Source organism: Rhea pennata, chromosome 8 (genome assembly GCF_028389875.1).
Source record: "Rhea pennata isolate bPtePen1 chromosome 8, bPtePen1.pri, whole genome shotgun sequence".
NCBI lineage: Eukaryota > Metazoa > Chordata > Aves > Rheiformes > Rheidae > Rhea > Rhea pennata.
In genome coordinates, this window is record NC_084670.1 from 24,795,297 (window position 1) to 24,820,172 (window position 24,876).

The window sequence follows — 24,876 nt, forward strand, 5'->3', positions numbered from 1 at the left end:
ACACCCCACAGGGGCCCATCAGGGACCCGTCTGGTCATGGAGATTCTCTGGGCAATTCTGGCATTTCACCTCCAGCCTGAGGTCAGGAAAACGCAGGAAAAGGGTAAATACTGAAAAATACACTCAGACACTTCTAGACTTGGAAACCAGCTTTCCTAAGGTTTAATCAAAGGCACAGGTCAGCTCTTATTTACCCACCCGTGCCTCTCTGGAGTAGAACATATCCAGTGAGGTTTCCTTTAAAATATCAGATAAGCAGCATAAATAGCAGCCCACGAATCGGATATGACTAATTCCCATTCACTGGAAGTGCAACATAAATACCTACTTGTTTCACTACTCGTTAATTATACGGGGATCCCTCCAGCTCTGTCGCGTGCACCAGGGTCTGTTTCCCCATCGTCTCCTTTGAATAAATCCACGTTGTGATTCTGAAAACTTGTACCAGTGAGAGGAAACGGGGAAGGATGTGAGCCACGGGCATCCTCCCTCCCTCTCCTTGCAGCTCTGGTTCCTGGGGATTTAAGAGGAGAAGGCAGGCTTCAGAGAGCGAGATAGTCACTAATTTTGTTACCGGCACAGCAGTCTTGTGTCGGAGGTACGATTCCCAGGTGACTTTCCTAAGCTGTCAAATGGCAAATCCTTCTGGGGAGTTTTGTAATTCACCTCAGCAGGATACGTAAACACGACCTAATGGATGTCTTTAATGGGGCCTTTAATGCTGCCTTCCTGCTTCCAAGCTTTTCCCTGGGTCACTGCCCTGGCAGCGGAGCTGCGCACGCGGTACCAGGGAAAACCGGGCTATTTCAGTCTAAGCTGCTCGCAGATTTTTGACCAAAACATGCTTTTCTTAGGAAACACTGAGTCACTGAAACTAAAACTTATCCTTTACATGCACCAGTTTTTAGCGGAAAGCTTCTCAAATGCAGGATGAAACTTCTTTGTAGAGGAAAAAGACTCTTCCGTGCCTAGGGCAGACAGGTTTGGGAGACCCACAGTCAGCAAAGAGCAGTGATTTATGAAGTAGTCACTGGGCCCAGGAGGGAATCAAGCAGAGCAAGGATTTGAACCTGAGTGTCCTACTTTCCAGAACAATTTCCCAGTCACTGGTTCATGGTCTCAGTATATCACGTTAGAGCTAATCCATTTTGTAGAGATAATTAAAAATTCGGTAAGTCAGGGAGAAAACACCCATAACCCAGCAGTTACAGCATCTGGTCGAGATACACGACAACTGTGCTCAAGCCCTTGATTCAGATGAGTCAGAGGATCCCAGCTTTCTGCAGTAAGACCAGCACGGTGGCACGCGTGGGGCAGCCTCGTGCGTGCGCTGCCTTTGAGGGTCCCTCTCTGGGGTGGCGTGGCAAGGCCAGGACCAGAGGGCTGCTCTGCCCAGGGCTGCCGTGCTCGGCCACGCAACGCTCTGCCCCCTTTTCCCTCCCCGCAATAACGGGCCGAGACGGGCCGAGTGCCAGAGGGCAGCGCAGGGCGGCGGGAGGCACCGCTCGCACAAAGCGCGCGACGCCCGAGGGGGACGGGCTGGCCTCACCTGCCTGCAGCAGCGTCCTCCCCGCGCCTTGCAGAGCGAGCCCGGGGCGACACGTCCAACGCGAACTTGCCAGGCGAGGGGCTGAGATAGGTGGTGGCAGGGTGAATACACACGTACACTTGATTTACTAGGGAATCAAAAGGTAACGCACACCTACAAGCAGGTCATAATCAAAATGCAGCTGATTTATCATTTGGCCCAGGAGCTCTACACGAAAACGGAGATTCAGAAGACTCTTACAAGGCAGACAACGCTGCCACCACAGCCCGCGCCGAGGCAGGCTTTCAGCAATGAAGTCGTGTCCTCTCTGACTCGCGGTCCCCTTACCGAGAAGGTGCACGCTGCTCAGCGGCCGCACTTGCGTGCTGGTTTGAACCACCGAGAACACGTGCTGTCGTTCTGGGCTTCGCTCCACCACGCCAGGCGCTCTATTTAAACCATGGGTTGAATTATAACCGTGTAAGTAGGAGGAAAACAAAAACATATTTCTCTGGGTTCGAGAGAAGGCCTGAATAGATGTAATTTCTATCAAGGTTTTACATATGACTAATTGGTTGTATCTGTGCCCTATCCAAACACCCAGCGGTTATGCTTTGCTTCAGAGTTAAAGTGACCTGCTGTGTTATAAGTCTAGAGGTGACCATCTCAATCGCTGCGCGCACAGTCCGTAGCTCTGCCTCCTGGCAATCAATATGAGTTTTTGGGGCGTGTAGGGTGATTGCTAAAGTTGGAGCTGGACATTAACTTTTCACAGAAAATGCGTTATTTTTAGCGAGTTCGACAGCTGCTAGGATGAGCTTTGAAGAATCAGGGTAGCACCAACACAGGGTGCTCCCGTGTTTTTCTGACGCGCCTGAGGTTAATGTGTGATTTTGTAGATTGGACTCGCTGGAGGTATTAGAGCTGACTTATGTTCCCCTGAAATGACTATTTGCAGTTGGGGCAGTCCTCTGGTAGTTAGCTGGTGATCACTGCCAGGAACCTGACCTGAGTAGCTTAAGAAGAGATGTGGGGGCTAGCGCTGAGGCAGAGCGCAAGGGACACCTGCGCTCAGATTACAGCGCAGGCCTGGACCCAGCCAAGGCGATGCTACTGATGTAGGTCTGTCTCTGGAAAATGGGAATAAGTTATATTTGCCTACACACAGTAGTACTAGGCCAGCTGCTGAGTGTCTGTGAAGATGCACTTTGCTGCTCAGAAAGTCCCAGCAGCTAACTGGGTTTTGGACCTGAGTCATCATTTAGTTTCATAGTGTTGCAGCAGTTGAAGCAGATCTATTTTCTGGTCCATCTTTAACTCCGCACGCCTGGAAAGGAACTTGCTTCTAATCGGCGTGCCTAGCTTGGCATCAGTTTCATCGGGAGAGGAACCGGGCTGACAGGATTTCTGCCAATTTGGGCTGAAATAATTGTGGAAGAGACTTTGAGATTTTGCTGTCTTGGAATCAGAAAGGCAGTTTAGCCTCAATTTATCCTTGAACATGACTTTAATTCAAATCACCTAACTTTACATGCTGCAGTTTTAGCTGCTCTTCCCCACCCTCCCCTAGCAAAACAGCGCAGAAACAGGAGGAAAAGGCCCAGTCTGTAAAGCAAAACGCCCTGATGCTAGAGACGTGAGCGAGCCCGACAGTTTCGTGATGTTCGTTCTTGCTCAGCTACAGTGAGGGCAGATTAAGGATAAATTACTCAGTGAGCAAGTGTCTTGTTTTCTCTGGAACTCCACCTCTTTCGGGCATCCTGCCTTATCCCCAGCCCTTGCACTTGTCTGCATGTCTTAATGGCAGTATTCATGCAGCTGGTAATTTATGTGTCTGAGAGAGAAGATTTACACAGAGCCTTCACTTCAGTTATTCAGAAAATTTGAGATACAGCGTGTGATTTGTTAGGTCCCAAACTCTAACTGAAAAATCACAAATGTCTTAAGGGATGGGTCCGAGCGAAAGCAAATCTTAAGTGGGATGACAGGAACCAGGAGTTGTTCCGCAGGTCCTTGCTTTACACCTAGTTACAGAAGTTTGTCCTCCAAATAGGCACAATGCCTATTGTAACATAAGCACCCAGTATCTCGGCCCTGGCTGAAGCAGCTCGACACCCCGCGCTGGGAGACGCGGGGAGCTGATGCAGTTGCTGAGGTCCACCTGATTCAGCCGGTGTCCAGTGTCGTAAACACGAATTGCTGACTTCACATCGCCCATAGCAGGCGCACTGTGAATGGTTGCGGGGCTGGCAGGGTATCGGTTACAAACGCGATTATACCAGCCATTCCTCAGGACTGACACCAGTTTCAAATTAGAAGCTGACGGGCCTCACCTGCTCCCGAGTTCAGCGGCGGGTCACCTCTTGTCGCTGCGGCCGTACCCCGTCCACGCGACATCTGTGCTCGCAAAGGGACGGCGGGGACTGCAAGTTGTTAGAATTGCTGAAGAAGAAGAATAAGGTGTCATCTACTCCAATAACGTCGCGCTCAGCTTTGGCCTTTCACGCGGCTTGATGCTCGCAGCACCTGACTCTGCTTCCAGCTACAAGAATAGCCGGGCCAGGGGGGCACCAGCTGTTCCCGCTTCCACCCATGGCTGCTCGGCACGCCGCCGAGCCCCGGCCCCGGGGCAGCGCCGGCCCCGCAGCCCCCGCGAAGGGGCCTCAGCAGAGAGCTCCCAAACGCCCGGACCCTTCCTCGCAGAGGGCCTCGGCTTAAACAAAACGTACCTTTCGGAGGGCGTGGGTACACGTTCACATTTTTAAACAAGTGACCTGTGAAAGAGAAAAGCAACTGGACAAGATGAATCTTAAACTTTTGCAATTTGTTGGACTTTTGCATTAATTTGTTTATATGCCATTTATGTAGACACAAACCACAGTTTTATGTGGAGAGGTCCTGACCCTTGAGATGATCTTAGAAGAAGATTCTTCACCCTCATTCAGCTAATCTAATGCTGTTGAGATAGGTCAGCCCAAAGCCCATATATTGACACTTCTCAAAACTAGGAAAATCTTCAGACACAGAGTTTGGAATTAGTTCTTATTTCTGCCATTAAGCAAATGGAAATGCTAGATCCAAACATCTTCAAACATCACAGGCTAAGAATTTGGTCTCCTCTATAGTTCAAGTTTGCCTGCTTGCTAAATAACCGTCCAATGGGTGTGTGCAACTGTGCAGTTTTCTGTCTGTCTTGGAGGCCTGGGCTCCACAGGAAGCGAGGTAAACGTATATACATAATCCTGTTGAAGCTGCCTGGCCTGTCACTTTTGCTTGTGGAGAGGAAAATCTCTGAGGGAACTGCCAGTCATGGGATGTTACAAGCTTTACTCCTGGTGGCACCGGGACGCTGAGAGTCCCATTCTCACCTTGAGCTCAGTTGTGTGCTGGTGGGTAAAGGACGTGGACATAGTCACAAAGGTAGGAAAGGTTAAAACAAGATGCAAAATGAGGGACTGAAAACATTGAAGGAAAACCATTTCCCCCCTCTCACTAAATTAAACCTTTTTCTTTCTTTTTTTTTTATTTTTTTTATTTTTTGTCTCAGCCCCTGTAGCCCACAGAGCTGTCGTGACACTTACAGTTATGTTCCTTGCCATCATTCTCAGAAATCTGTCCTTGATTTTATTTTCTGCTCCAGGAAATATTATAATATTGTTATTTTATCTGTATTATATAAATTTAAAGCCAGAGTCATCATAGTGTAAACAATCTTGACTTCAGGAAAGCAGTGCTGATTCATGCCACCTGAGTGTCTGATTCTTAATATAAAAGGGAACACATTACAAGAGAGTAAACAGTAACAAACGTTTGTTATAGAAACTCACACCATCAGCAGAGACTCCCCCCTTCTGCAGCGTTTGGCAGGTAAAAAAAATACCCAAGGTAAATTTACAGAAGCTACCACTTTTTTTTAATGATTTGGATATTGATCATTTTTAATCTTCCTCTCAGAACAGCCAGGAGATCTATTATAGCTTGAGCCAGCCATGAAAAGCTGGTCCGTTCTTTAACCTGCCCCAATTCACTCGGACATATTTTATATCTCCAGGGATTCAGCCACAAAGTCCATTAGAGCATCAGATGCAGTGAGGTCAAATCAATTGTCCATACTGCAGACAAGGTAACCATCATTTACTGTAATTCTCCCCCGTCATGGTAGAGGAGAGGAAAGGTTAAAAGCTGTATTACCATGAGGATGTCTCATCTATCTTTCAGTATATTGGTAATACCTAAACATTGCTTAAAGAACCAAGTGTACAATCTAAAATCTTGTGTTAAACTGGATTTAAAGACTAGATTGCCACATGAACAAATTTGCTGAGGATGTTTTGTTCAAGGAGGAGTGAAAAACATAGCGTCTTTAAAATAAAAAGCAAAAAGCTTTATATTGTCATGTCTGACACAACACGTCCGAAGCTATACTGACCATTCATCTCCGAATGACCCGAATGACTGATATTTACCCGTCCCTATACATAGATACATTTACCTACACAGCAATTTGTTGTCATCTCTTCGAGCTGGAGGTGCTACGACAGGCCAAAAAAGAAAGGAGGAAGTAAGCTCAGGATGTACATTTGGCTCTGTAAATCAAGTCCTCGCGTGTTTGCACTCCGGGGCGGGCAGCAGCACCCGACCGCAGCGATCGCTGCTGCGGGAAACGAGACGGCGCCCAGCGGCCGTGCCGCTGCCCAGCCGGCGGCGAGCCGGGCGCCCGCCCCGACGCCGGCACCCAGCCCTCGCGGGGCCGTCGTCAGGCCCGGCTCTGTCCCCTGGGCTTGCCCGTTCGCCTTTCCTACGTTAATCTTCCCTCTTTCCCTGGATTTCCTTAATCCTGAGCTGTTCTCACTACGGAAGCGACTGGATGAAGAGCTATTGAGATTTTCCTGCTACGGAAATCTTTTCGCAGCTGTAGAAGTTACTAATATTTTTTTCTCTTGTTTCAGAAGCTCGGTTGCTGAGCAAACGTACACACAAATTTAAAATAGAAGCAAAGTAGTAAGGAATAGAAGGTAGCCGAGCACTGTTCCTCTAGTACGAGTGTATCAAATATACTTCTGTGGCTGGTGTACATTCATGGTATTCTTCTTGGGAGACAATAGGATGAATTTAGTGGGAGTGGAGGAAGCGGTGTAGGTTACAAATTAATAAATATTTTCATAACGAAGCCTATTTTTAAAACTTAGGCTTTAATACTCAGCCCTGTAAATTCAAACTTCAGATAATGCAGGCAATCAGCAACGATTAAAAGAAACCAGGAAAAGTTGTGTGTGTGCTGAAGGAGGGAGAAATGTGCTTTAGGCTAGGTGTTACATACCCTTCACGCAGCTGTTCTTCCTCTTCTGTTCCCTCCTTTTGTGATTTATCTTAACACAGACTCACAGCTCCTTTTCCTCAATTTGTGGTGCCCATCACCTCTGAATACTTCCCAAAGTAGGTCTGTTCGCAGGCCCTTTGCTGATCCTCACCACGGTGCAGGTTGTCTGACAGGGATATGGAGCCTCAGAGAATGTCACAAGATGCTGTATAGTGCCATTAACGGAAAGTAACATTACAACTACGAACACGTGCCGGGCAACTCCTTTCAAAATTAAGCTTGAAAGCATCTAAATTTGCTTTTTCTTATAATATCTAAATTATGAAATAAATGTAAGAGGAATGTAAAGCTAAAAAAGAAAGAAATCAGCATAGGGAAAGAAAAGAAAGGGTAAAAAGCTGTTTTCGTTCACAACAGCCCGAAAGCAGGTCTGGACGCGGTCTGTGTGGTCGGTGGCTTCCCCCGTCCTGCAGAGCCTCTCAGAGAGCGAGCAGCGTGGCAGTACCCTCTCTGCCGGCACGTGCTCTGCAATGCCAGTTCAGCGAGTGGCCCGCTGAGTTGCTTAACTGAATCCAGGGTCTCAAAAAAAAAAAAAAAAAAAAAAAAAAAAAAATCAGATGAGCTTTGCTGTTCTTTGGCTACAGCAGATACCGCAGACCTGACTAAAGACTGCTGAACTTGACAGAAAGGCTGTAGATCTGGAAAAATGCGTGCTGAAATCAATTAGAGAAAGAGCAGTCCTTTAACTCCAACAGATCACACTTCATTCTGGCCTTTTTCTCAGTAGATAAAAACATCGGCTCTGTAATGCCTAGTCATTTTTTCAAGATCAATACAACAAACCTAAACTGTCCAGTGGATGTGTGTTTACTATCTGCTGTGTTAGCATTACAAGTCAGATCAGACTTTCGAAAAATGAGCATTTGATTTTACAGTAATTCCAGCCTACACAGCAAACAAATGTATTTTTAAGGAAATTTGTTTAAGCAGGAAAATCACTAAGAAATTCCTCAAGAGTTATATATAGCTCTTAGTTGACAGACTTCCTTAAAGAACTCCTTTTTCTATGTCTACAGTAATTAAAATAAAAGTCGTCCTTTGAGTATTTGCAATTGGCAAAATGTATTCAGTTTAATTTTCTCCAAATGGTAAAGAGGTTGCTACAGTTACGGGGAAGAAGTTAGGTCTTACGAACATGAGAGAGATTCAGATTCCCTGAATTTGCCATAAGGTAATATATTCAAGCAGACATTCCTGATCCTTGTAGTCACTGTGAAGGAGTGAAGCCACCAGAGAAGACTGCACAGCCCCTTCTTTCCTTATTGCTTTTCACAGCAATAAAATTGGGAAAATTAGCAGATGTAGATTGCATGGAGCTTCTTGGCATTCAAAGACGACTTCAGACTAATGTAGAAAGTTTTACAAGTTCTCTTTAGATAAGTATGCCTTTCTATAGAATGCATTTTAGAGATTTATCCTTGTGTCAATGTTCACCTCTACTTTTCCCAGTTTGTAATGTGCCATCCTCCTCCCTCCACTAGCTTATGTCATTGGGGATTCTCATTTATAACTGGATTATCCAATGTTGTCTTATATTTGAATCCATTGACTTGGTGCTTCCTGGTTGCCAGAATGAATGGATCATTCTGGCAATGAATGGATTTTCACAGAAGAAAGTCTGGGTCCTAAAGCTTTCATTAAGGCTATTTAAGCCTTATGAGTTTGCAATAATAGACTAGAAAAAAAAAAACCAAGTTGTATGTACAGTTTTACTTCCTGCTCAATTGCTGAATTTCAAAACATGACAAAAGGCACTGTGACCAGATGAAAAACTAGCTTAAAAAGAACTCACACATAAACTACACTTACATGATTAATTGAACTTTTTGGTATTCACTTTAGTATTAGATTTTGGACTGAAATTTGCTGTAAAAGTTCATCAAAGGCTGAGGGCATTCCCTCAGGGCAAGCATGGTTCCCTGATGGTTCTTGATTTACACAGATTCATCTGCCTTACGAGTTTGCTTAGGAGTTTGTCACTAACCGCCTTAAATGATGATTAAAAGATCAATGTATATTTGCCCAGACCAGCAAATGGTGAGAAAATGTATCAAAATGAAAAACTACTGTGAAAAGTCTTCCACTCTGCTACAGGCTCAGTTTGAACAAATTTGTCAGATCATTTGGAGGATAAAATTTACCAAAATTTTGAAAGACAGGAGAAATAGAAATCTTACCATGAACTCAAGAAAAAGACCTAGCTGATTTTGCCCTCAGTGTCCTCACTTCCAGCTCTGAGATCAGGGTTATTATACACTGCTGCTGAACAGAAATCTGAAAGAGAAATTGGCCAGAAGCAAAAGTGAACTTAACCTTCCTTGTGTCAAAGTCCACCCCATCTTGCCCCAGTCTGTAATTTGTCATCTTCCTCCCCTAGCTGTATGTCATTGGGGATTATTACTTATAAATGGATTATCCAATAGTACCTTGTATTTATAATATAATTTATTTTTATTACTGAAACTGAGGAAAATGCAAGCTGTGTGACAAGGAGAAGTTGTATCACTGGAAGAGGAAGCACTTATTTTTAAAAAAGTAAAATACAGGAAAAAACAAGGAAATCAGATGTTTTTTAAATATGATTTTTGAACAGGCAAGATATCCTTTCAGCATAGCATGGGATATAGAATTAATCTTATTTGTCTGTGAACTAGAAAACTGTGTGTGTTTCCTCATAGGCAGGACTTTGCTATATTACCTCATTTTTACTCACAGAAGCCAAACTGCTAGATTTTTGGAAACTGCTAGCAATAAATTTTGTTCTATGACAATTAGTTCGTTACTAATCTTGACCATCTCCCCAATGAACTTACGAAGAACTTTAATATTAAAAATGCACCTCATAAATCACTTACAACAAACCTGAAGGAATACTGAGCATTTGTAAATATGACCTTCCTTTGTAGGATTTGTCTCTTTTTTCACTTTTCTTCCTGAACCTTTGCTCCTATTATCTTTAAATCTCTGTGAAAGAAGCCAAAGAAATGGGAACACAGATTTGTAGTACTATTAGTCATCTTACTAATGGATATCCTATTGCTTGTCTTTTTTTCCACTTCCTCTTACCTGGTCCTTTCATAATTCAGACAGTCAGACAGACTCTTAAATACCCTTTGGTTGGAGCCAATGGGTCTTACAAATGTAATATATATAGCAGTTGACAATTTAAATGGCAAAATCCCAAAATCTTATGCTTTCTAAAAATGTAAAACTATCTGGAGCTCATTAATGAAGGTTCTTGACTAGTCTTTAGAAAAACCATTCATTTATTCATGAGATTCAGCTCTTCTTTTTAAAAAATACTTTGGGATCATATGGTTTTATCTGTTGATTGTTTTGTCCAGGGAACTCAGCCCAGACCTCCTCAACGGCAGCACGACAAGCGATGTCAGAAGTGAGACATCGCGATGGCCACGCTGTCGAGGTAAACAGCGCAACAGGACGTTTCGTTATACAGGAATTGTAGTGTGTGGTGGATTTATCTTAATACTGAGGCTGAGAAATTTATAAGCAGCTATTAAAAATGCTTTAGAAGGGCAGCTGCATATTACAGTGACCTTTTAAGAGGTTTTACCTTATTAATGGAGGAAAGACCTTGGAAACTGCTCTTTTAACCCAAAGGATCTAACAGGATTCAGGATTCTACTTGATTCCTTTCCCTGTTACGTTCGACACAACATAACTGCATTGGAAGTGTTCAGAAAGAAGGCACAGTGCACTATAATCAGCTCAAACTTAGCTTAGTAGATATGATTCACACAGCTGCTAGTTCTGAAATCAAAAAAATGAGCTATGCTCTTATTTTTCAGATAAGCATTAGAATCAGGCATAATTTCTGTCTTATATTTTTTCTTCCTGTCTTCTTGATTGTCTCAGGGAGAGAATGAGACCAAGAAAAAAGCATCAAAAAACAAACAAACAAATAAAAAAAACAGAAAAGCAGACTATTTCTTTGTGACTGGGATAGAAATTATTTGCTCTCTGTAAGGGTGCATTTTTCAGTGCCTCAGTCAATCCCATCACCCTTACTTTCCAAATTTTTTAGCCCTCAGTGAATAGGGAGACTTTTAAATAGAGATGCTCTCTCCATTCTCCACTAGTATGGACAAAATCCTTTCCCTTGAAATTGTGTGGTTTGCACTTGCATTTTCCCTCTCTTGTTCACCTTTGGGATAAGCTGCTGCCATTTTCTGGTTGCTATGTTATCACACCCAGGCCAAGGGCCAGGTGATGTACAGGAAAAACAAATTAGTTTCCTACAATGACCAACAGGAGTCTAGGTAAAGGATCTTTAGAAAAATCTTGAAGAAATAGGTTTTATATAGCAGACATAAACACCAAGTTAAATATTATTGAGTTTTGTACAGTGTACGCGAAGAGAAGGGGCATCTTCCAAGTGAAGAATAGCACTGTTGTACACAGTTCAGTTTCAGAGACTTCAGACTCCTGCCGAAAAAGAATCAGACGCCCCGCAGCACTGTAAGAGTTGCGAAGCAAATTCCCATCTCCAGAGAGGAGCAGCAGCAAAGAACCCATTAGACTTGTCCTGGAAAGGCTGAATGCGCTGTCAGCTGAACCATCAGACCAGAATTATAATATTTTAAGAGATAAGCTACCCAGAATTATTTTGCATTAAAAAGATATGCTTAATACCTAGCATATTGCTTGTTCACAGTATGTTATTTCATTAAAAGGGACCTGTTGAAATAGGTTTTCTTTTTTGTTGCATTGTGATAGGAAGATGAAAGAGACTTCACTATATGCCACTTCATCTTCCTTATCAGCCAAGGCACAGACGTTTTTGGGTGACTGCTATATTTTTTGGATACCGATCAGAATACACCTCAGCTGTTGACTGTGATCAGACCTTTTATGAGCAAAATAGTATTTTATTCCCCCTACAAAGACTCCTAGCCGATATCCCCACCACGGTCTGCTCTTGGCCTTGCAGCAATTTGCTTACATACTAGTAGTTTATGTGCATCCTGGGGTCTGACTGAGAGATTATGAGATAACGTGAGATTTGGGTAAGCCCTAAAGTTAAGATATAGGCCTACTTTCTTTTGATTTTTCTTTTTTTCACTTGATCAAAACCACATCAGTAGCTTCTAGTTTTAAAATGATGATCTATGTTAGGTCAGTATTATATTAAAATATATTTCTACTAGTACAACATCCAAAGAAAGACACAAAATCATTAAAATTGCACTGAAAGAAGATTCTTCCTCTCTGTCACTCATTTCTCTCTTTTCAGCTTAAGCACCTCAATTACTAAAGGACAATATGTTAATCAGACACCTTGCAAGCCTGAATACTATGTAGCTTGATCACTTTTGGGTGAAATTTGCCTAAAAGTGCAGGCTAAAAATTGGTCTCTATGGATTTGTGCTGAATTTATTTAATATAAAGTATAATATAAAAAGCCCTCTGTGCAGTTAATTAGCCTCCAGGTTATTACAGGCCCCAAGGCATCGTATTTGAGTTGTCATTGCTACTTGCAAAGATCAGCAGTATTTAATTCCTGTGTTACACAAAGTCGATTGCATGTGCTTATCTGGCTTAGGTTCATTCATGGTATCCAGGCTCTAATTTCATTTTTAATTTTTTTTTAGCTATTAAAATCCCAATGGTGTAAATCAAGAGGAACTTTGTTGAAATCAGACGTGTTAAAATGGGGTAGTACCAATTTAAGTTACAATGGAACCAAACCTGAAGGCTGCTCCAGAATTACGCTATCGTAGCTAGAGGCCGAATTTGTTTCTGTTACCTCATGAACCTAAAACCAAGAGGGCTCATTCAGACTCCTTTGGGACAAGGCAGATCTAAGCTTATTAATTGTTCTTGTTTTCTAAGGAGAAACCATCAGGTTTCCTTCATTTGATAATCCTGTTTTCTCAGAAAACATTTACAGATGTTCCAATACCCAGTTAGCGGTGGCAGGAACTCTTTAGTGGTTAGAGAAGTGTCAGAAGGTTAAGTCATCTGACTTTGATGTTATGTTGATTGTTTACTCTTAGTGTACAGTAAGATCTTAAAAAAATGGAGAGAAGTGGGTGTATTCATTACTGGACAAACACAGCTGACAAGTTATAGAATATGGGACTCTCTTAAGCTGAGACCAAAGTGCTTCATTTATAATGGAGATTACAGTAAGAACCAAATGAAGTTGTCTAAGGGAAAATGATGTCTCCTGAGTCTTTATTCTAGCTTGGCCACAAGTTAATAATGCGACCAGCACTTAACAACAAAATGCAGGACTGTATCATCTCTTAGCAAATGCCAGTCGTGCAATCCAAACGGGTCAATTACTAGCAAATCTCTGAAGATCTCCTGAAACCTCAAAAGGTTTAGAGATGCCAAGAAAATGTCTAGATGCACAGAGACACAGGAACAGAAATAGGGAGCAAACCAATTTGCAGAAATGGAACTTAACCCTTAGAGGGAAGAATCCAGCCTGCTACATATTCATTTCCATTTCATTAAATATTTATGGAGAAACAAGCATGTAATATGATTCTAAATTACCACAAACACATAGAGAATCCACACTGTTCCACTTGTTTAACTCCTTTCTTCAAAACTTCTGCATCTCACAGGGTTAATGGACTATTTTTTTTTCTGCCACTAACTTATTCTAGACATTGGGAAAATAACACATTCTTTTGAATGATTCTAAATCAGCACACACATAAAATAGAGTGTAGAGGCCCTTGATAGTCTATTTTTCACTTCAATATGCATGTCTAAGACCTATTAATATTAATGAAAGCTGCACACAAGTGTGTGGGGATAATTGACCCCATTAAATTCCATTTACTCATGAGCTACTTTATAAGGTTTGCCCCTTAGTTATTGTAGTTCTTACCAAGAATGAAAGTTGGAGCAGGATTTATGCCAACAGAAGCCTACTACAAAAGTAGTTTTGTGAATATAAGAGAAAAGCAAGTACCACAAGGAAATATTTTTCATCCAAACTTCCACCAGTTAATAAAAATAACCTTATTTTGCTTCAAATGGAGAGGTAACAGCAAATTTTTCTCCATCTTTGACTAGTTTTTATATGAAAATCTAGCATATTTCCAGCTGAGAATTGTTAGCCCAGCTTTTTTTTCTTGCTCTATGATTTGATCATGGGCAGACGGGTTGCCCTTTTGCCAGCTCATTAGCCCTGGCAGGTCCAGACCCAGCTCCCACCTGCTCCAACATTTCCATCCATCTAGTCGCTCTTGCGTTAGCCACGCCATGCGAACGCCTAGCGCATTTACAGCCAGGGCAGGGCACCTCTGGGGAGCAGCAGGGGCAGCCCCCTCACCCCTCCAGCCAGGGGCTCTCCGGCTGCCCCTGTCCTTACGTGCAGGGAGGGGAGACTTGCCCGATGCTGGTGGGCGACAGGGTGCTCTCCAGGGCTCAGTTTCCTTTTTGACTTTTGGCTCATTAGACTCTCTGAGCTGCAACATACCGAACAAAACACAGGCTCAGAAAGCACAGCTAGAGGATCACTGCTAACCCCGTTTGCTCTTATCCCTTCCTTGTGGGAAGAGGGGAGAAGTGTAAGACAGATGTTTTCACAGTGTTGTTCACGAGAGGCTCAGGTAGCGTTTACTGATGTTCCCACCTGAGATCATCAGAAAGCTTTTTGAGCGCTCACATTTTTTTTTCTCAAGTCACAGAGTTCCCGTGATCCTGAGAGGGGTACAAGATGCCTCAGGAGCTCCTGTGGCTGAGCCCCTTCCTGCAGAGCGAAGCGCTGGCGGAGCTGGATTCCCCTCCCGCGTTTCCTTGATTCAGCTTGGGGCTGTGACTTTCCAAGGTAGCAAAGCTACTGGTGAATCAAGTTCCCATTAACTTCTACAGGGACATGATATCAAAATAATTCAGGAGATGAATAACTTCAGCTCAGATATATTCTCACAGGGGATCTCTACTGGGTGCTGTTTTCACCTGCAGGGCTTCATACTGAACTGGGCAGACAAGAAAAGGAGGACCAATATTTCAAACACGTACCTGGAGTCTTGATCTGTGAATTTTTTTCTTGTCTTCCATGAATCTTGCCTTATACTCCCTTCACTGACTTTTCTTTCATACTTTTTCCTGTTTTCCATCTGAAAAAAAGGCAGTAAAACAAGAAAATCAAGCTGTTGTCTATCTAATAGCTCATCTCTAAACACTTAAAGGCTACTGACTTGGTTCACTGGAGAGGATGCACCTCACATCTCTCCTTATTAGTGCAAGTGCAATTCAAAGTTATGGACAAGCACGTGTGAATCATTTTTATATATTACAAGAAATAAGTGATATATTTTCAGGAACGGCTGATCTCTTTCAGCTCATCTTTTCTTTAAAAGATTCAGCCTGTGACATACAACTGGTGAATAATGAAAGTTTTGCAAAGTTACATGAAACCATGATACAACCCTTGCCCAGACATACACAGAAAGAGGGAATATTAATGTTAGAAATAATACTAGTGTTGCTACAGCTAGTGCTTTATAATTATTCATAATAATTTTCCTGGCAGTAGTTTTACTTATGATATCGGTAAAAATCTCAAAAAAAAACCTCTTAAGAAAATCTCACAAACAGTGAGAGTTAAATCTTTCTTGAAAGGAGCACTCAGACCAAATGATCTATCACGCTCCCTTTTTTCCGTATGCAAAACAGAAGTTATCATTTTGCAGTGCACCTTCAAAATCCCCTTGTGCAAGGGCTGCAGGGCACCTGAAGAAGGGTCCAGAATCAAGGTTATTGTGTCCAGATCTGAACCAGGTCTACACAAGAAGCAACATCTCTGTCAGCTTCAGACAGACAAAATGCTAGTTGCACTAGACCCAGAATGAATAATCTACAGACGTGAATTCCTGGTACCATTAAAGCAAGAGCCCAGCTGACTGACAGACTGAACAAAAGAAGTTTGGCAAAGCTTACAGTGGGAAAGCGTACAGAGGAAATTCGCTCTTGGCGCTGAGTGCACCCGAGTAAGAGCAGGATGCGCTGCTGATTAACAAGCTCAGGCTCTGCAGACCAAATACCGACGGATGAACAACAGCAGTAACAGCCTATTACGTCTCTCTAAGGCATGCATGCAATTTATCATTAAGCTATATTCCTTATTAGCCTGGATAGGCAGTTCCAGCAGTACATTTTCACGTTTTAGTTGATGCATATGTGATTCGGCTGGTAGTTTCCAAAAGAAGTCAGAAGTATGGAGAACTCTGCTCCACCCAACAAGGAAATCAAAGCCTCATAATGTCAGTTATAACTGCAATGGATTTTTTTGACATTAACGCAGCCAGTTCACTCAGCAAGGTAAACAGTACAGATGTATCTCAGAGTGCGCACCTTCAACTGGAGAGGTGGGGTTTGTCTAACATGCTCTAGGTGACCGTGCTTGAGCAGGGGGGTTGGACTAGATGATCTCCAGAAGTCCTTTCCAACCTCAGCCATTCTGTGATCCTGTGTAACCATCTTGCTTGTCCATCACAGAGCCCTGGAAGTAATATGACTGCCTTCTCCTAAAGCCAGGTGGATCTCTCTGAGGCACATGTTTCCCCCTATGTCAACCATCTCTATTCTATTTACAGCTGCAGAAGTCAAGTTTATCAGTTCATAGTTCTGTGGATCACTTCTGGAGCCTTTCTTACAGATTTTCATCATCCTCTTCTATTCCTGTGGTTCTGGGGTCAGTGCTACTGATCGTTCACACAAAGCCATTACTAACAATTTCATATCTGAGTTCACTTGGAAATCTTGCTCCGAGTGGCTTGACACCTTAGTGGAGGCAGCCACTCAAGCACATCAGCTCTGACACGGGAACCTCCCTGCCATCCTTTGCTCATTGCTGCTGCAGTCAATACATTTAGTTTGCCTGCAAAGGCTTTCTCTTCTGTAGCTGCTCCTTTTACACCTCTATCACGTGTGGGCACCATTCATTCACCAGTGGCTGTCTACTTTCTAAGGTAATTAAGAACATTTTTTATTATTAGCTTTGTATGTTTAGGAAGTTGCTCTTCAAAATGCTGCTGGCCTATTTATTGTGGCTTTACAATGAATTTTTACAAGTTCGATCTCTTCTCCATTTTTCTCCATCGAACATGACATATTTTCTGAAGGATGGCTTTTTACTTTGGATAGCCTTGTACTCTGATGTTTTAGCATGATAACTTTGATATTTGCAAAGGTTTAGTGATATACATTTGTGCTGAACTTTTATTATAGTTCATTATATAAGTTACATAAGTTATAAGTTTACTATTATATATCTTTAAGCAGGTTCCACGTAGATTGTGATAGCTGCTCCTTTTAATTTATTTAACGTCTCCATTTTAAGGTTAGTTGCTGCAGAGCTGGATAGTTTCAGCTTTATCTTTCTGCGAGAAGTTGAATTTGAGGAATGACAATGTCATCACATAATTCTTTTTCTTGTAGATAGAAATTTGGCAACTTAATTCTGCTGAATGTATCTGACCACTAAGTGTTACTGGTATCCAAGCGTTTCTGGCAGCGTCTTACCTCAGCCTTCAGTCCTAATGAAAGCCTCAGCCTTCTGATTTTCTTCGGTTAGACAGTCACTCCAGAGCTAAGCCTTACAGCTGCTCACAGTGAGTGGACCACCCCGGCATGCCCCCAGCGCCCCCCGAGGAAGATGAACGCCGTACAGCCACGACAGACTCACTTCAGTGCTCTTCTCAGGGCTAGACCATCACCAGGTTAGGCACGGTGCGTACACGTGAGGGGAGGAGCAGTCCCTAGCCTGAGAAGCTACAGGCATAAATATTAGCTTGAGCTTTCAACTTCCCGAGTCTGGTGAGAAACAGAGTAACTGACCCTTTTGAAGAAACGCCATGTGCAAAGAGAGGTCTTACGAACTCAGTGATTTCCTATTACAACGGACCTGCCGGGTGAGTAACACAGGATGGCACTATCTGATTTCTCTAGTGCTTATAGCAAAATGACTTCATAATAAAAGCATTCACACTCACCCATACAACTTCAGAGTTCGCGAGGCTGTTATGTTTCTAATCATGAAACATATGGCTTTATTCAGATGATAAAGTAGCCATAAATAAGAGCTCACAGGAGCAGGCTGACAAATAAACTTTTTATACGTTTGGTATGTACGGTGATGTAGTTTGTAGTGACAGCACATTGCTCAGAAGAGCAGATCATATTCTGCTTCTTATTATGCCAGTGTCAGCCCAGAGATTTTCCCTTATTCATATTTCAACCAGTTCAACTAAGATAAAGATCTCTGCACAGGATTTCATAGCTTTTTTTGCCACAGTATATTATTATTAAAAAAGAAAGTACTATAGGGGTCAAATTACTTTCAATGTTGTTTCTGATAATAAATAAGTGCATTGCAAGTGGTCTAGTCTCATCCATTAATCATGATAAAATCATAAAAAAGGCTGAAGTAGATTTCAGTAAGGTATAAAACTCTTCTGTTACGAAATTTAGGCATACGACACAAAGCAAAGCCTATCTCAACGACTTTCTCTGGAAACCAGGCTCCTGAAGGTAGACATTGCCACGTTAGGTCTCACAACGACAGGTCTCTGCACAGATCAAGACTCGAGCCTTCAGATTATTTGTAACAAGAATAACTAAAGATGAAATTACAGGAAGGAAGACTCACGGGGAGGGAGGTTATGAGAGACAAGCTAAACAGGCATGCAGAAAGTGCAGTGCCCTGCGTTATTCAAGGACCACAACAAGGAAGCCACCTGCAGAGCCGTGCAATGGCAGAAGGCAGCCGGAGAACAAGGCAGCCCTCTGCACGCAACCTCTCACCGCCAGCCTCTCCAGCTGGCAGCCCCCGGGGCTGTGCAGCAGGGCGGGAGCTCGGGAGCTCTCGGACCCGGGCGCTGGGGCGGCCGCCGCCAGCCGGGCAGGACCTTGCAGCCCTCGCCGGCTCTGCGCCCCCGCCCCGCGGACGAGGAGGGCACCCCACGCACGGCGTCGCGGGCTGGCCAAGCGCAGCAGGGGACACGCTGGCGCGTGGGCGCGCTGCCGGAGCCCCGGGACGCTCCCTGCCCGGCGGACGGCGACGGGGGCACGCGCACACGCAGCAGCGAAAGTAGGGCAACGTCGGCACACGGAGCCTGAGCTGCTTAGCTGGTGCTAATGGAAAAAGGGATTTGGATAGCTAAAGCCTCGGACATCAAACTGAGATGAAAATACAACACTAAGTGTGTATTTCTCGGGCACATGAGGACCAGTAGAGACGAGAAATGATACCCGTCTCACTACAGTCCTGGAGCATTTCGGTGCTACCCCCTTCTCCAGTAACATAGACAGACGTTACTACGAGCAAAAATCTCACCCTCTTGTACGTAAGATCAAGAACAACTGGAAGCCTAGTTTCAGGCTTACATGCGAGATGTGTGTGTGTACATACATGTGTGAACATCTTTTTACATAAGCATGCACATACTTACCCTCCATGCATTTCTCTGCTTCCCCACGTCTGTGTTTCATTATGCGCCCCCACAGAAAGGGATGACAAACAACTGCACAGGAAAAGATAATAAAAAAAAATTAACCTAGTACAGACTATTTCAAAAAGATAAATATAAAACCTATACTACATTTTTAACTTCTCTATAAGTCAAATGCTGCACAGGATAGGGCAAAGGACAGACGCTATTTCAATTTCTAGTGCTGTAAAAAAATTTTGCTATTACTCTGTTCCTAAGTACCACTGAAGAGTCTTTGCATTTTCCTGTAATGCAACAGCATGAAACAATAAAACTTTGAATTTCAGTGGCTTGTTTCTACGTGAACATTCTCATTTCACAACTAAGTCAGATTAGCTTCACCATCCTCACTGGAGCAGGTATTGTAGAGCTTCATTCCCATTTTAGGAATAGGATTATTTAAAAAGAAATATTATGAGCTACTTGATGAAATACAGAAAAACAGTGACAGAAGTAGTGAGGGGACCCAGGTCTCTTGTCATCTAGCTGTGTGCATTAATCTCTAGGCTTTCCAGCAGAGTATGATGCATATCAGAAAAGGAATTTCCTAACTATTCAAAATATTTTTTGCAGTCCCAGGATAACAGTAATACTTTCAAAAGAAATTAGTGTTATTAGTATTGGATGGGAGGGGGTATATTTTAAACAGGTTATGGTTAATTTATTTCCTTTGGGGCAAATTCTGCTAGTTTTCCAATGTGCAGTTTACACTGCCACCAGTAGCACTTCTCTCTGTACTGCCGTCTGGACTGGCAGAGTGACGAGGGGCAGGGAAAGAGAAAATCCAGTCTTATTAGTTTGCTTCATAAAATGAGGGTACATTCAATCCCTTGTCCCTTTCTCCCTTCCTCCTGGCTTCCCTGGAGGGCCTCTATGAGTACTGAAAGACTACTGCATAAAAGACATCTACGCCTTCTTCATCTGAGCTGTGGCAAAGCTGGCAGAAATTGTCATACTATCCCTGGAGAAAATTCATGATCTCCTGGAAAATGCAGGATTTTAGGATTCGAATCCACCTTTCTCATCGTAATTACCTTCCTTCTTAACTATCTTAAAAAAAAAAAAAAAAAAAACAAAAAACAAAAAACAAAAAAAACCCAAAACAAACAAACAAACAAACAAAAACAGATGTTGACTAAAAATGTGTTGAGGCTGTTGTGCTAAAAGGTAGATAAGCCTCCTGTGTCTGGAAGGCACACTGTCAGTAGCCAGTGACACTGACCTACACGTAGTCTGCGACAAAGATGGATTTAAGTACACGTTTCATACCATTTCCTTTCTCTTTTTAGCAGAGCGTGGAGTTTAATGATAAATATGCTAGAGCCAAACTACAATAGTTTTGACAGCCCTGGAGAGGGGCGTTCTGCCTGGTGGCTGAACTCTTCTCCCACTGCCGTGGAGGAGAGGTGCCCCGCGAACAGACAGATGGCTCCTGCAGAAGGTCGGCAGCAATGTTCACGCATAGTGCACTTTTTTGCACACTATTCATTAATTCAAACTGCTTCTGAGCTTTTCTCCCCCTGCCCTTTTAATAGGGATTTTATCATGTTTTTAAATCTTTGCCAGTTTCAACGTGGTCAATTTAATTTCACACGAAAAGGTGTGGGAGCAGCGGTGTCGGTTCCCCTGGATAAACACTGGACTACGTGCTATGTGTGTCTGACTATGTCAGCCACAAGCTCTGTAAGTATGAAGTCCTGCCAGGCAAGACATAAATCTTTTGTTACTGAAAGAGGTACATTATCTGCTTCTCAGCTGTTTCTTTTCTAAATAGCTACCTGAGGTTTAAGATAAATATTCAACATGGTTAGTTAAAATAAAAAAACAGAACACTTTCTCATGCGCTGAACATTAATGACAAATCATGGACATCAGGGATCAGGCCTCATGACATTTCCCAGGTCAGCTGAGAAATCTAGCAGTGCTGTGAAAGGATTTCCAAGGAGGCACGGATTTTAACAACATTCAGTTGTAATACACTTTGTACCTTTGAAAGCAGTTCCTGGAAGTGAAGCTGCCAAATTAACTCTTGAGGCAACCAGGTGCAACTCCGCCGGGTTACTGAAGCTGTGCCCTGCTTCTCCGGGAGTACATTCAGTCCAAGCATGGCGTTTTGAAGAAGCATGTGCTAGAGTTCAAACTGAGGTTCTTGTTTTCAGCAAAAGTATTGTTGTTCCTAGGTAGTTTCTTTCTAAAGTGTGAAGAAATTAAACTGATGACCAGCCAAAGACAAACAGCTTAAAGTTCATAGATCTGGTAGTGCTTCACGAATCCACTCAGTCTCTACGTCATCTCAACTCCTGTAGACATCTGAAAATCTAGATTCGCTCCTGAAAAAAGGTGACTGTTACAAGACCCACCAATATGTGGGGAACATAGCGCAAGCAAGGTCCACATTCAAACATGGCTTCCAGCTGCGGTGCTCTAAACTGCGCTTGGAGAGCTTCACAAGCCTTGCGGGGCACAGAGATTTAACAGTGCAGGTTTCAGACGCTTTTAAAACATCTTAGAAAACAACATATTAGAGAACGGAATTGTGCCTTAATTGTAGATTTCAAACTTGACTCTAAAAATATTCAAAGCTTGGGGACATCAGTGTTAAAGGAGTCTGAGGTGGGAGGGTGTTGTTAGGTGGCACCCTCCAGGCATCCCCACCCGTGCTGAGAAGAGAGCTCCCTCCCAGACACTTGGTCCCTTCTGGTTGCAGAATCAAGTCTGACTTGAGTACGATGGGCTTCTTGTCCTGCTCCAAAGCACAGGTATCAAGTGCAGGGGCTACTTAACAGGTATTCCCAAGCACATGATCTGCTACCTTTTATTTTCCATCCTCTCCCCCTTTTCCTCTCCCAGATTCTTCCCCTGCAGCTGTGTCTCCTCCCAGGTAAACGATCTGTCCTTAATTACTTTTTCCCCATTAGTCTCGGATTTGCTACATCCATACCCAAATTCTGATTTCTGACGCCATTGCCTAGGTGGTCTTGGTAACCTGATACGGTTACCTAGGTACTGTTGGCCTTGTGCTATCCCACCCCCCCAAAGTTCCCAATGCTCACCCGCAGCTTTCTGTGGAGTTTGGATGTTTCTCACAGAACTCCCCCTTAGCCACCTGTGAAATTCCTCACAGCACCGTCTGTAACTTCTGTCAGCTTCTCACTCTTATCTACCACGTCCAGCGATTTCTCGTGCCATGTGCGGCAGTTTCTCAGGTCCTGCTGGGTCAGCTGTGCCTCAGGCCTGGGCCCTGGCAGCACCCCAGCACCTGCCTGCCGCCCCCATAATTGCCATCGCAGCCTGAACCTGCTGGTGTGAGAAACAAATGTATTTTCTTAGGACAAACTAATAGCAACTATGGCAAATAACATATAAAAACAATAGAAGTTACGGATTGAATATGGTACCCTTTTGTCATGCTGATTGGTTTCTGACTGCTTACGGAATGACTTACCGAGAGAATAGGACGTACCATACGGTCACACACAAAAGTAAAGCCCTCAGTTAAATCTGAGCTTGAAAAGGGAATAAAGATGTTCACGACCATTCCACGGAACGGGAGGTCAACGTGTGAAGCTGTTTTAGTGGATGATGGGCTCAGAAATGACAAAACAGAACTTAGAGTTACAGTTTAGGAGAAATATCTTTGAATGAGGAGGAGGAATAGAACAATAAATAAAACCAAAGTGACTGTAGGAGCTGTAGATATGATTATATTAGATTTAGATAGACCCTCAGAGGACCATAAAAACATCTCAGTGTAAAAACACCAGATACAATAACAAAGGGGATAGGCTTACCAGTGGATAGGTCTTTTATGTGCAATTTCGGGAAACCAAGCTATGCATATGTGATTTGTTGCATTTTTTGTTGTAGAAGGCTTTATCCCATTTTTATGATTTTAGGATTAATAAACATTATCCTAGTCAAGCATAAAACCAGCACCTCATTCAGCTAATTCACTAGAACTTCCAGTGCATGTATCATTTTCTGCTGGGAGCATGGTTATAACAATGATTAGAAAACAATATGGCAGGAAACTCTTGATGTTAAACACTGGAGTTATGTATCACAGATTGTCTCAAATTCTCTGACTTTTTAAGTTTAAATCTTTTCAAAGTTTTCCTGAAGCTTTTGGCACATTTTCTACAAAATGCGTACAAGAAAGGCAGAAGATTCATGGAGTACTCTCGCCTTCTGTTCTTGTTTAAACACTGATGCTTAAGGTTTAAATTTACAGGGGAAAAAGTCTTTCTACATCCAAACTAAGGTGTTGCATGTTTATTTACAGACCAAGCTCCAGTAGTAATGTGTATTTTTCATGGAAGCTGATTTGAATTTAATTCTAAACCTCGTTTTGCACCAGGAAAATGTGAGTTTCATTTTACTTGGCTCTGCTTTTAATTATAATTTGACAAAAGAAATAACCGCATTACCTATTTGATTTGCCAGAACTTTATCCCAGCACCACCTGTTGAGCCCTCGGCACTCGAATCCTGACATATAGCAGAGAACAAAATTATGCAGTTGGCATACTGACTAGTAAGGATGCCAACAAAAGCATAATATAGCCTTTGTACTCAAAATACAACAAAATATATATTAAGCTACCAACTGCAAAGGTTTAAGAAAGCCACATTTAATTATACATGAACATATCTTTCCCACAAATAGCTCAGTAGAAAAATGGTATGGAAGTTAGAAAGGACCCTTTCTGTACGATTTGCTTTGGTAAATATTACAAGCTTAAATAAATAAAGTTTCACAACACCGTAGTGGATTTACATTGGAGATGGCAAGAAGTTAGCCAGTTAGTTTATACAAATAGATGGGTTCAATACTATCTGCTCTCAGTTTAAACAAAATGTCCCATGTTCATCTGTGACCAGCAGTGGGGAGAGGCAACCTAGCACAGCCTTGGTCTCCCATGGAGAGAGAAGGGGGTCTCAGCACTCGCCTGGATCAAAACCTCTCTTCTGCCAGTAACTGGCAGCAAAGTAGTAGAGATCACTGTATCCCGAAGATATGTTTGTGGAAGCAGCCTTTTGTAGAAAGTCTCCATCTTCTGCCAAGAAAGGAATCGCAACTGCCTTCCCAGCACCAGAGATCCTCTGACCTGAGGTCTGCACAAAAGAGAGGACAGAAATCTAAGGGAGACAGGACAGGTTGATAAGGATGAAGAGAAACCTCTTCTCCCCACTTCTGCAGTGGTTACATCTGCACAGGGGCCATGAATTCATGGGGGGTGGCTGAAGGAGGTCTGGAAGTGGTTCAGCAGACGTGTCCTTAGCAAAGGCATCAGGAGAGCAAATGAAGTAAGGATATGAGCCTCTGCATCGAAATCTAGGAGGTTTGGATTTCTCCACAGGACCTGCCTGCTGGAATCAGGAGTTGGCAAATCATTGTGGTGCCCATGGGAGCTGCTGCTCCCCAGTTCCCTCACATCACAGGAGGTTGCTGACACCCACCATGCTGCAGGAAAAGGTCTTAACAATCACATG

General features: G+C 43.1%; 1 long non-coding RNA gene across 1 annotated transcript; it reads right to left on the reverse strand.

The window, feature by feature from the left end:
• Nucleotides 1-3,875: 3,875 nt before the first annotated feature.
• LOC134143520 (uncharacterized) lies at nt 3,876-21,679 on the reverse strand. Its single transcript, XR_009959129.1, has 7 exons — nt 21,372-21,679; nt 19,346-19,417; nt 14,913-15,010; nt 9,086-9,182; nt 6,849-7,053; nt 4,258-4,302; nt 3,876-3,970 (listed from the first exon to the last, which is right to left on the reverse strand). It is a non-coding gene; the product is annotated as an uncharacterized LOC134143520 (long non-coding RNA).
• Nucleotides 21,680-24,876: the final 3,197 nt, after the last annotated feature.